Source organism: Tauraco erythrolophus, chromosome 4, assembly GCF_009769465.1.
Source record: "Tauraco erythrolophus isolate bTauEry1 chromosome 4, bTauEry1.pri, whole genome shotgun sequence".
NCBI classification, from domain to species: Eukaryota; Metazoa; Chordata; class Aves; order Musophagiformes; family Musophagidae; genus Tauraco; species Tauraco erythrolophus.
In genome coordinates, this window is record NC_141468.1 from 55,383,478 (window position 1) to 55,397,373 (window position 13,896).

Consider the following 13,896-nt stretch of genomic DNA (forward strand, 5'->3'; position numbering starts at 1 on the left):
TTCCTATTAAGTGTTCCCACTAATGCAACCTGCTGCATTTCTTACAGAGACCACAGATAGGGAGTTTGGATAGATCCTTGGAATTTTTGAGAGCTGTTGTTAACCATATAAAAGAATGATAAAGATTGCAGAAAACTATACATATATTGGAGAGGTATGCTATTTGTAGTTGATATTAATAGTAAATTAATAAATCACAATTTCTAGACTATGCAGCTATGTCCTGTTTGTTTGACATAGAGGCAAACCAGGATATTCAGACAAAAAGGAATATTCCAATTCAGTGGGGCAGAAACGAAGTAGCTGATCCCATCCAATCACTAATTCCAAAAGAGGGATCTTAATTAAGTGAAAGTATGAGCTTTTTTGCCAAGTTTTACGAAAAAAATACGGCTTACAACTATTCAACATTCCTTAAATGCAAGTCTTAAACTACAACAAAGAATAACAATTGGAGTACACGGGAATGCGGGTAAGTTTCAGGCAGGATTCACAGAATTCCAGTCACTCTTACTGCCAGAACTCCTAACCACCAACAACTTCATATTGCAAATGTCATTATTCCATTAGAATATGAGTCACAAATTCATTCCACATTGTGTTTATCAGGCTGACATCTAGCAGTTGGACAAGCAATTTATAAAATGTATTGCTTTTTGTTTGCAATGGCTTCACGAGGCATTTAATAATTTTGTTAAATTTATCAATGGCAAATCCTTCTTTAAGTTATTACAGGCTGGCTGAGAAAAACTCAGGAAGAAAATGTATATAATTGATCGGAAAAAAAGTATTTTTTGCAAATTTTACTTACACAATATTCACAGAAAGTTTTAATATATTTCATCATAATGTAAGACAGAAATAGATGTCAATATAATGAAATGCTCTCGGAGAAAAATTTAGTTTCAATCCCAGCACTACTGGTAAGAAACTGGTTTTAATTGTGTTATATTATTTAAGTATCTTCCAGCAGGGAGGGAATGATATCTGAAAGAAAAAGGACATGGAGTGAACAGCTGGAGCTAGAGTGGAAAGAATATTTTTACTAACAGCTGTTTTTAATATACTCATCCAGAACAGATACTACTGCATACAATAATATATTGTATTATAGAAAGAATAATACACCCGGCCCTGGAGCAAAAAATATGAAATGGTCCTTTTGAAGACTTTTACTGCTTTCTGAAAACAATAAAGCAACTGAATGTGAAAATATTCTCTCATATAGGTTCTTCCAAATCTGCAGTATTTGGAGGCATATCAGAAAAAAAGGCAAAGTCTAGTTTGATATCCTGTTGCAGTAGAAAATTATTCTATCATTAGCTGCTAGTAAAGATATGCTGCATCTATACGTTTGTCGATTGGCAATACAAATCCATTCTCATTCTGTTTTGATATATAGCAAAATTCTACATCTCCTTCACACTTCAGATTTCCTACTGAGGTGGCACAAAAATGAAAATGGTATAAAAAGAACAAAATTGGAATCTGTAAAGTAATAGAAGGAAACTTTTTGGCAGCAAGCTGTGTACTGCCATCAGGACTAGCAGATGCAGAAAGGGAGACAGAAGCACAGAAAATGGAAGTAAATGAGTGGTTTTTATTTAACTTAAAATAGAACAGGAGGGATAATATTTTATTTTTTTTTTACAGAATGTAACACTGATTACCTTCACTAGGAATCAATGTTTTTCTATTTTTTAATCATCTCTGATACTGAACAAAACAAATAAATCTGTTCATGACGTACAAAAATGTTTTCTTTTAGTAATTGCTTAATATTTTCACAAATATTTTTATTTTAATGAAATTTAGCAAGCTATGCCAAGATTTCTGCCTTCCAAATGTACTAAAGTTAGTAGAAAAGTTCATTAAAAAACCTCATAAAACATATGATATTCTCATGAAAAAGTGAGTTCCCAGTATAACACAATTAAAGGTACAGAAGTATTAAATACAATAACTTGAATTTTTCACAAAATTACCACATTTAAGTTTTTACTTACTGAAGAAACAAAGACATTAGAAATAGGGTATGATTTTTTTATCCTAAAAGATAATATCTCAGATCTGATTCAGGTCAATGCTGAAATAAAATTCTTAGTATGCATATTCAGTTGATGGTACGATATAAGCTAAAATCCTAGTACAATTTTGATGCAGTTAGTCACAAAAACAAAAATATCCTAAAGGCTGTCAGTCGGAAGGACGAGTAAAACTTTTTCACTGTGTTTGGCAGTGGGTAGAGGGAGGAGTTATTGCTTTCCTAGGTCTACTAGAACTATAGAAAAGAGAGCAAGGTTTCTAACTGCATTCATATCAAAGCCTGTGACTCTTCACTACAATATTTGAAAAAGCACAGTAACTGTGTGGCAGTAGATGATCCCTACAGAGAAGAAATGATGGAAAGCAGGGAGAGGAGAGCAGGCAGAGCTATGATGCAGAGACCTCAGAATCTGTCTGTTAGCAGAGCCTCGAAACTAATGTATGAATGCAGTGTAAAGCTGGTCATGAACCTTTTGACAAATTATTTTCACCATATAAAAACTGATTAATCCAAACTGATTTTTTTTTTTTAAATGTATCCATTTCAGGACATTTTAATCAGAAATAATCCTTGGAGTGAGATGGAAGTCTTGGTGTGTGTTTGCAAGAAAGACTAATGGGAAAAAAAGATAAAGACTGCAGGGCAGGCATCCCACAAAGCTGATCTTTTGATCATTCTGTTCATGGGTCCTGCTGGAGCTCAACCCTACTCTGACAGAGCAGTCAGGGATTGAGTTTATATATCTTGGTCTGAAATTGAGCTGGAATGCAAACAGGATGTGAAACATGAGCCCAGGATGGAATAAAATGCTCACACCCCGCGATACAGTCACTCACATTGTAGCCTGGTACTTAGGGTTCTCAGCTTGAACCCCCATATGCCAGATAAGTGCCCTGATAAAAGACATAGAAGGGATTGCCCAGGTCATCAAATCTAATACCTAAATTGAAGGCAACCATATAATAGTAACTGTGCTACGAGGCACCTGTAGACTACACATCTATTCACCATCTACAGCAAGTGACAAAACACTCCCTAACAAACTGTACTAAACTTGCAATCTCTAATATAAAATATCAAAAAAGCCTAAAAAACTACACAAGGAGCAGGAAAGTCATGTGCTTTGTTAATGTCATAACTTTCTGCAACAGCTGAGAATGTCTAGATGATCCTAAGCTATGTATATTGCAGTGTCTAATGATTAATCATTCAGAGTTGAGCAGCTTTATTTTCTGAAGTTGAAAAGACCAAGCAATGAAGAAATTCATCTTCCACAAAAGACAGATGAGCTCTTTGTGTGATTCAAGACATATCTATATCACATTTCCTGGTACATCTACAGTGTTTCTGAAAACCAGTTTAGCTTTTTCTTATAGTACTTGAACTTTATTGCATTATAGACATAAGTCAAGTGAAGCACTGACTCTTGAGCACCAGATCTCTCAAATTTTAGGACCCAGTTCCATCTCAATGCAAAATAGGAGAATATGCAAAGTCTTGAATATAAGAGAATAAAAAGTATGGAGTCAAGACAACTGGTTCCTCTTAACTTCTAATATGGAGTAAGGTTCAACCTGAAAAGTGTTATAGAAAATTCAATTTAAGGTTTGTAGAAAATTCACAGGTGCACCTGGAGACATATAATATTAGTCAAATGCCTACTGAAGATCTCCATGCAGTGCTATACCTGTTACATAAGCTTATATTCCTTTAGAATATACCAGATATGTGTAAGATGTAGAGAAATTCATGGTAAGATGAAGTTTTACTAATATTAGCAACTTGATGGGTTTTATAGCAATATTATTCCTCATATATCTATTAAATTATTGCCACTTATAAAAGGTACTATCACTTACATTTGCTCAATTATAAAGCAATCCCAGGAGCATTTTGAAGTGTAATTTCTTACTAGAACCGAATATGTTGTATATAGTCTATGTATATTTCATCCCTGACTCAAAAGTATTTGCAAAGGATATTGCAATTAATAGTCATTTAACAAGGAAAAACTCAAATCCTGCTAAATAGTATTTACATACGGGCTTTAAAATGTAAAATACCTCAAAATAATTATGTTCCTTTAATTATTGTCTTGGTTTGAAAAAAAGGTTCTGTCTGACAGCATGCAGTCAAGTGTATAATGAGATCATTCTAGATGGCAATCACACCAGGATGGATGAAACTGAGTGTTGGTCAGAACGCATGCACTTTGATGAGCACTCATTTGCAAAAATTGCCCAAAACTCCCATGAAAGCTAATTTTTTTCAACTGCACTTTAATGAATAATAATAAAAAGTAATGAATCATCAGAAAATGTTTGACATATGTCAAGCAGCAAACTTTTTCTCTTACTTTGCTGAGAAAATGTGAGCTAGTCCTTTGGAAAGTGGAATCACTAAGAACATAAACATATTTACTGGACTACACTGGATGGGTGGAGACCTGCATATTTTTATAATGAACTGGATATGTGGTATCAGTCATTCCCATGTGCTTTAACTTGAGAAATGACAGAGTATTTTTAAGAATAACATGTCATTGTTAAGGATGTTATCAGAGATGTTATCCAGAGGAGTGTATGATGGGAGCAATTATCTTAATTACATACTAAAAACCTCTTAGAGGGATGAGAAGGTTGTAAAGGAAAGTACATTAAAGCTGCAATATATAAGAATTGACATGGCTTGTGCAACCTCAATTCAGCCTTCTGTGCATATGCATTCTGAAGAAGTCTTTAATTATGATTATAATGCTGCCTCTCCACAAGACCTCTGCTGCATCAAGGACATAAAAGAGTGGAGGAGATGGACAATGGAAAAAACCAAACTATAGCACATTACTCTAGAAATGTGGCAGAAGAAATAATATTATAAAACAATAGAGATGTGGAATATTTCTCTAAATAATAAACAAAAACTCATATGAAAATATGCTCATATGAAAATATCCAAAGGGAATGTTAAATGAGAGTTACTAAAGCTAAAAATTGTTAATGAATGGCTCTATCTAATTCATATCCAAGAGCTTAAAAAGATCTGGCAAGAAGTTACCTCAACAAATAGTGCTGCTTCTTAATAGCACTTGGAATATTGATAAGATTTGAGAAGACCAAAAGGAAGCTAATGGAGTAACCTTAGTCGTTATAGGCTTTCAGCCTGACATCAGGAATAATGGAATAGCTGATATGGATCACCATTAATAATAAATGAAAGAGGTCACACAAATTAACGTTGCTTCAGAGAAAGCAGATCTTATTAGTTAAATTGTTTTTAAAATGAAATTATGAGTTAATACAAGTAAATAGATTTAATTTGACATTCAATTTTATCATACATTGGGGTTAATATTACATTTGGGTTACTAAAATTTATTAAAGTGGTCTATGTTTGCAACAGAGGTAATTTTAAAAAGTTTATAATGAATGGTTCTTGATGTACGTGCACAAGTACCCTCTGTATATGTCACACTCATTTGCTCTTTCTAGACTACCCAAATGAAAAAAAAAAAAAGGTAAGTTTTACCCATCTTTATCCTACAAATACCATTGGAGGTGCGAGGAGGGTCAAAAAGCCTGTCTAAACCTCATTTCTTTTAATGCTCTTTGTTGGGATTCTGAAAGCTGACAGTTAAATGGGTAAGAGTCATTCAAGAAAGTATGACACAAGAAACAACGGTCACTGAATTCTTCCACTGCTTGCTTCTCAGTTTGTGATACTGATGTTATATTTTTACTTTGCAGGATAAATTCTACTCTTCTCAAAAGGGAAGAAGTAAAATGAAACAAAAAAGCAGGACTTTTTTTATTCCCAACATAGAAAAGAAATCAATTTTTAACACAATGCTTTGCAGTTAGAGTCTGCCACTCAAGTGATGGCAAAATTGGAGGATTTCAATTTTCTAGTTATTGTTTAATACAAGAATTTTATGATAATAGAAGTTTGTCCAAATACAAAATTGCTCTGTTTTAAATATAGAATAACCAAGGGAACTGTTGTGTCAGGGAACCTGTGGCTTTATCTCATGCTAGCCAGGGCTGCTTAGAGTGGAAGCAGATGGTGGATGAACTATTCTTGAAATCTTTTATCATTCATCTTCTCTTATTTATTCATTTGTTCTGTTAATACACTTATAATTCAAGTCACACCCTAAAGAAAATGGTGCTTATTCTGCCCCACGGGAGTTAAATTTTATTTTTCATCTCCCAACTTCTACCAAGAAAGCTGATTCCCCATTGTATGAGAAATTGAAACAATAAAAAGTGGATATGTTTTTTTCTTTAAACATTAGACAAAGGATATATGCACTGTTGGTATAACTCTAATGACAGCAGGCTACAGCCATATCAAGAAAGAATATGGAACAGGACCTGTAAACATAAAGTGTATATGGATCACCTAGATCGGTTTCCTAGGTGATATCAGAAGCCTGGCTTACCTGAATTACCTAGGAAAGAACTTCACTGTAGAAAGAATTTTCAGGCTGTCTCACTCATCCCCTGAAACCTATTCAGAGATAACTAAAATGTAATAGTTTTCACATCCTGTCAGAATGCGATTTTAGGGAGGTAGTTAACTGGGCAGAAATCAGAGATGCACACTGCACTGATCCATCTACAGCCACTTCCAACTGCAACAGCGTTATAATACCTTAAAAGGTATCCTCTCCTGATTTCAGATGAAATCAGAAGAAAAGGGAAATATTCTCACAGACAGTATCTCATTTTTCACTTTATACTACAAGACATACATTTTTCCTGATCTCGTATCAATATTCAATTGAATAATTTCTAATTTTAATAAAGACTCTTCTTTTGGAGAAGATGTATATGGTGAAAATCTAACCCAACTGAAATCAACAGCAAAACGTGCCCTAAGATCATTAAGGTTAGGAATACATGCCAGTCTCTGAGACTCAGATCATTCGAAGACGTACTGGTCAAAATCAGCAGATTAATAATCCTGTCAAAAAAATAGTAACCAACATAAGACTAGAAACATAGGTGAACTGTGTTCTTCTAAGAGATGTAGTACTAAAAAAGCTAATACAAAGCATCCTAATTGTACTCAAAGGACTATGATAATAATATCAGAAATACAGAAAATGTGTATGAAAATGCTATTATGATAAAACAGAACTCCCAAGCTGCCCATATTTTGGGGATTTGTACTTAGAGAAAATAAAAAGAACTATAAAATGCCAGAAAATAATTAAAAATAGAAAATAAATTATAAATTTATAATTTATACTACAGGAACAACTATTCAGCAAACACTCTCCAGGCATAACTTTCAGAAATCTTTTCTCTTACATTTTTTCAAGGTGTTTAAAAAAAGTACTAGCTGTACTGAAGAAAAAAATCCCAACAAAATGCATGATAGAAGAGCTATTGTATGTTTCATTCTTCCACCAGCACTCCCTTAACCTTTATTAAAATGCCACGTGAATTTAAAAAATCTGAACTTCAAACATATGCTAGTGCATTAGACAAAATTGCTTCTGATAAGCAGTGTGCACTCTATACTGTGGCAGTACGAATGACAAATACTAAATGTGTCATCACAGAAACTCAGTCAGAAGGTTAGTTTGGTTTCCAATACAGTATGTTCTGGCAAAGATTTGTATCTTGAAGCTCTGAATGTGATCTTTAGATCTTTATAAATTAACCTGTTAAAGCAAGTAAATTGAGAAATTCTGTACCATAGCCAAATTCTCTCCATATGGCTCAGAAACAGGTTAAAGGAATTGAAACAAGAGCAGAGAAAAAGTATGTATGGGTCCTTATAACTAAGGCTAGGCATTATATTTTGCTAGGAATAAGTTATTGACTGAAAAATACATCTGAAAATTAATAATGTCCATTTTATTTTTAAATTAAATTTCACTAAAAAGCAAGTAAATAAAGAGCAAAACTAAAAAATATATTTTCAGCTAAACTAAATATAACATGCAATTGACAAAATATTTCAGTTCAATCACTTCAAGTCTTCTTATAAACCTTATAACTTCACTCTCTTCTTCTTACACAGAAAAAAATGAAGGATATTAGGGCACAGTATGTAGATAAATCATCCTGATTTCTATAGAGGCCAATACCTTAAATGGATGCATATGACAAAATAACTTGAACATCCTGTGATACAGAGAACACACTTGTTGAAGACCTCTACGCAACACTTTACCACCCTTTGGAGTTCTCTAGCGACTGTGACAAGGCTGTGCATCTAGACGTGTACAAGGATAAGAAGAGACTTCGAGAATCATTCTGAAGCTGCCCAGAATTGCTTCTTGAAGAGTTGCTGGAGAGCTCTGACTTAGCCAAAGACAGCATGTTAGGGTTGCTCTAACTTGACTTCAGTTGGCCATAAATATACTGAGGTTGGAAATGAGAAGCTTCTTAATCACTAGCACAGAAATCAGTGGTTCTGAAAGATTCAGAGTAACAGGTACAAAGTCCCATCTATTTTTAAGATGTATCTTGAGAGGTTTATTAAAGGAACTACACAAAGGCTAGAACTTGAGTTTTCTCTCTTTAAGGAGAGCATCCTGATCATGTCAGGGCACTGTGAGACTCTTTTATTCATTCTTCTCATGGCCTATGAATCTTTTTCTGTGCTAAAGGCAAAGGGAGATTAGACTGTATAAAGCACCCTGAGAACTGGGAAACTTTACCTAATAGTGGAAGCATTAGAAGAGAAATTACTTAGAAGAGAAACCACTTGCTGCCTAAAAAAGACTTGAGCTATTAGGTTGTTATAGAAACACAGGCCTCTTTTGTCAGTTATCTACTCCACCAAATCAATGCATGGCTCACATTACGATACACACCTATGTGTTGTGCTCCTTAGGGACGAGCTCTGAGTGGCTCTTCACCTCTCACTCAACATACAGATGAATTATACTCTTGGGAGATACCGCCTCCTTGAGAGATAGATGGAAGAATAAGGGACATTGATTGTCATTCATACATCATGTCAGGCCCTGAAGCACTAATAAGCTCTAATGGTCCCGACCAGCCTTCTAAGGTTCTCCATTCACATGCCCCTTCCTGGAAACCCCATTTCAGCTTAGCCCAGGGCCTTTAGTTCCTACCTGAGCTATGCTGAAGGAATGCCTGTCTCTTGCTTATGCCTGTGCCTGTGCCCTGTGCATCCAGACCCCAACTCATGGGCTGACTTCCCAGCTTGACCTTGGACGTGGTATTGTCATCATGAACCGTCCTGGTCATCACCAGACCTGATCCTGACCTGCGTGTTGGCTTTCTAGCTTGACTTTAGATCTACCTCATCAGCATGAACTTGCTTGATGATCTGGGCTCTTGGCTGAACCTGGCCATGATCTCTAGGTCTGCCCTGCTCATGGGTGGTGAGACAGAGCCCTGACTAGTGAGGCCCCTGTCCTGTCAGCTGCAGTAGTTCCCTTCATTCCTGCCTCCCCATCCTTGAAGGACCAGCTGGCCCTTGCTGCTCCCTGACACATCAGGCCTGAAACTTAGTACTTAGGAAGTTCAGCACTCATGGCAGGTAGGTACTAATGATATTGAATATGCAAAGGCTTTCATGGACAATCAGTTGCTTCAGAAACATTGGTGTCATATTAGGCTAAATTTCATAGACTTTAGCTAATTTTCAGATGGTTCTAGACCAACTGTTATATATTGCGGTCACTCAGCTTCATAAGAGACTCCTTCCTTTGTTATGCTCTTCTCTCTACACAGCTAAAATTATCTTTCTTGATCACTGAAAGTGTTTAATCCTGAGGAGTTATACTGTAGGTCACATGTTTAAGTGCACTATGTCCTGCTATCTCTGGTTTAAAAAGCGTGCTTAAATGAAATACAGGTATACTAGCAGTCCTTCTGTTTCAAGCAATTGGGTGAGCGGACTTCAGAAAAGTCAGTGCATGATCCTTCAGATCAATTATAGTTTCAAAATGATGAAGTATAGTGACTAAGGCTAGCCTCTCGAATTTCCATTCATCCAGGCAATTTTATATATCTGGCAGTGTGATGGTTCCTTCTTGTGGCCACTTTGACTGGTTTGCTTTGTGATAGTTTGATGTGTGGGGGGGTGTTCTGGTGGCAGGGGAGGGGATTTGCTCCCTGTGCCACCAGATCTGAGTCCCATCCCCCCCGGGGGGGGTTGAGCCAAATTGGCGCCTCTGCGAATTGCCCTATTTAAGTTGAGACAAAGGGGCGGGAAAGGGCTCTTTGCTCAGGAGCGAGGAGAGAGCAGGAGGGCGCTGCCCTCGCTCCCGGCTCCCGGCCGGGCGGCTGCCCGGGCCCGGGCCGGCGCCATGTGCTCAAGATGGTGCCGGGGAGCCGCATGGGGGACTCGGTAAGCGCCCCGCTCTCGGGGTGCCCGCCGGGCTGAGCTTCCCCAGAGAGGATTAATATCTAAGAGAAAACAACCACAACGACCGGGTCAGCAAAGATGGAGCAGGAGGAGGTGTACTGGAGCTGAGGCTTCCCTTGCAAATCGGTGTGAGATGGCAGGCGGCCCCCCTGCAGCCAGGGTGTGCTCGGCGGAGCAGCGACCCACTCGTGGCCCGTGGAGAAACCCACGTCGGGAAGGAGATGCCTGAGCCCAGGAGAGGTCGTGGAGCAGGGGATGCGCGACCAGGTACTGTTGATAATGGGGCATGGAATGCACGACGAGGTCGTGGAGGCATCTGGAGACCGTGGGACGACCCACGCCGACGCGAGTGGCAGCAGCTCCCTAAGAGGCCGAGACTGGTAAAGCCCGAACTGGTGCAATCCATGGGGAAGGATTGCAATCCTGCGGGCGGGACTTACTTTGGAAAAGTTTGGGGACTTTTTCTTTGTGAGTAGGGGATCCACCGAAGCAAGGGAAAAATGGTGTAAAGACTCCTCCTCCTTTAAGAAAGGAGCGGCAGTGAACAACATGGATGAACTGACCTGTACTCCCCCATTCCCTGTCTCCCTGCGCTGCTGGGGGGAAGGCAGAGCCAGGAACGAAAGGAAAATAGGGGGTGGGGAGGTGTTGTTTTAAGATCGGGCCTTGTTTTCTCTTTTCTCCTCTCAAGTAACCGGTTTCATCCCCTTTTGTCTTTTGTTAAGTAACTGTTAATAAATTGTTTTGTTTTTATGAAGAAAGCCTGAGTCATGTTTTGCCCGGGACCGTGGTTGGTGGGTGCTCCCTCTCGGTTCTTGTCTCGACCCTCAGTCCAAAAAAAAAAACCACGACAGCTTATAGCTAGAAAATGACTGCACAAAAAGGTATACATTCATTCAAAAAGAAATGATGCATTTGCTATCTTAGTCTCAATCTGGAGAACTGAAATGTCTAAATATCCAGCATAGGTGCTGTGAAAATTTGTTACTGAAGTCAATCAGAAACTGATGATCTGACAAAGACCACTCTATTTACCAAGTCAAGCATTTAATGATTTTGGAAAACATGTAGAAGATTCATGTTTTAATTTTGATAAAAATGTTACCACATCTAGGTTATTTTTCAGTTCAAGTTTCTAAAGAACTGTCTCCTAGACCCCTGTATGAGATTGCTGACACAGTATTATACAGTAGACACAAGGATGCAAGCAGAGATGAGCTAAACACAGTGGCTACAAATTTTCAGGTTCATTTTCACTGTAGTGACAGGAGAGGGATGCCAGGCTGACAAAGCAAAAAAACCCTAATGTTGCAGTAGATAGGCTAGCTTGGGGACAGTTTGATATGTTGTAATAATTCAGTGACAAGCATTTTTTGTTAGTTTTCCTGCTGTGATTATGAGGCTGTAAGAAAAAGGTATCATTAACTACAGGTTTATTATCTTGCATGGTCCTTTTTACAACTTATTGGTATTTAAGTGCAAATTAAGTAATTTTTCTAGATAACAATAACATCATGACTAAAACCAGCAAGATTTCTCCAAAGTACATTTAACTGGGTAGGTGACCAGAATAGCTGCTAAGATATCTCTTCCTTTATGTTTCAACTCCTTGCCTTGTGTTTGCCTGCTACAGGCTAGCAGCAACACATCACATACCTGAGAACATTTTTATCCCCTTGACAAAAGGCATATCTTAGATGCAACTGGGTAGAGTAGTCATAGCAGAGCTATCTTCAAAATTGCTGACTTGGGGATTGCTGACTGTGTAGTGGCTGAGCGCTCAGTATAAGTGAGACCACTAAGTATTTACCTTATTTCTCAGCTGTATTTTGCAGCCCACACTGCGTTTTGCATTGCTACAGTTCAGCTCTTTCCAGAGTTGAAAATGGCTCACTAAGGTCTCTTCGACCTGCAGCCAGAGTAAAGTAACACAACTGGAAAAAATATGTCCTTGCACTAGAACTCCCTTATCCAAGGAGGACTTTATTGCAGTTTACAGGCAGCAATGTCTCTTCCTGTTATTGAGATGCTGTATTAAAACCTTCATTGATCTGCATGGACAGATCAACTTTCCCAAAGGAGGATTTTTTTTCCCCACTAAGTTATTCACAAAAAACAGAGTTTGAAAAGTCCTCTCTAATTCCTAATGAAACCTAAATGAAACCTAAAAATATTTTAAGTAGTACTGGCCACCATTCACTATCATTAAAAATTTAGCCTGTAGACTGCCACCTGGTCTCATAACAAGGGAGCTTCTGCAGTAGAAATTATAGAGGCAGACTAAAAGAAATACAATTTCTCTATCAGGTATGAACACACACTTAACTCCAATGAAAAAAAAAAAATTTTTAAAATTTCTTCTGTAATGTAGCTCAGACTTCATTAAATATTTCTGCTCAATAAAGTGTATGACATTATGAGGTGCAAGGATGGAGTATGACACAAAATGTCCAACCTACCAAGGATGCAAGTTAAGCCTGTGAGGGTCTTCGACAGCACAGGCCTAAACGCAGCATGGTGCTGCGCCTAAATTTCTGCTATCAGTATTCTAGACACTAGATAACTGATGAAAACCACACTAACTTCATGAAGATACTTGACAATGCCTACTTTAGCATTAGAATTATCCAATGCCTTAAGCTTTAGCCATTTATTAACACTTTACACCCTTTCCAAGATGATTTGCTTCTATAGTTCACATAATTTAATTACATCCTTAAGATCAAAAGGGCAATACTAATGCATGCCTTATAAACTAATAAAATTTTATGGTTATTTTTCAAGGTTAAATATGTCATGTGAATTTTTTTTTAAAGGAAGGTCAGCCTAAAAATTGAAATTGCTTGTAGAAATATCTAGTTTAAGGAATGAAGATACTGTTCAGGAATAGCCCAACAAAAAGATTAGTAAGATTGATTCAAGAATCAATTCATTTATGAAATTAATTTTATGAGATTGATTTATTCAATTTTAAATCCAAATTTATATTTAACTTACCAGAAAAACTTGTCTTAAAGAGTACAATACTTCAGAATATTCCTATCAAGTCTTAACTGTTAGTTTAAAAGCAGAGATAATGAAATAGAGATGTTAACACACTCTACCAACCTTGTCCTATCAATCTACAGCAGAAACAAAGAACAGCTTAACTTGAACTCAGACACACAGGCAGTCTTTTTTACCCTTAGATCAGTCCTAATTAGAAAAAAATGTTTCAACTGCCAGCATAAACCAATAATGTAACTGCGTTTCTTCCTATATAAACCTGATTTCTTGGAAACAGAAATAAAACTCAGACAACATAGGATTTCAAAAGTGGAAGTAACAGACTTTATGACTCCTTTTATTTCCTTTCTATTCAGTTTTACTCTCTTATATCTAACAATCCTTTAACATTTAGTGCATGGAGTTATCCTCTGCTATTCCCTACCAGTTCAAGAATAAGATTCATGAAATTAAAAATAACATGGAGAACTACAGAGCAGACTGTTTTC

General features: G+C 37.1%; 1 protein-coding gene across 6 annotated transcripts in view; it reads right to left on the reverse strand.

The window, feature by feature from the left end:
* ANKS1B (ankyrin repeat and sterile alpha motif domain containing 1B) overlaps positions 1 to 13,896 on the reverse strand; it is a 476,662-nt gene that overhangs the window by 312,027 nt on the left and 150,739 nt on the right. The gene's annotated exons all lie outside the window — the stretch shown is intronic.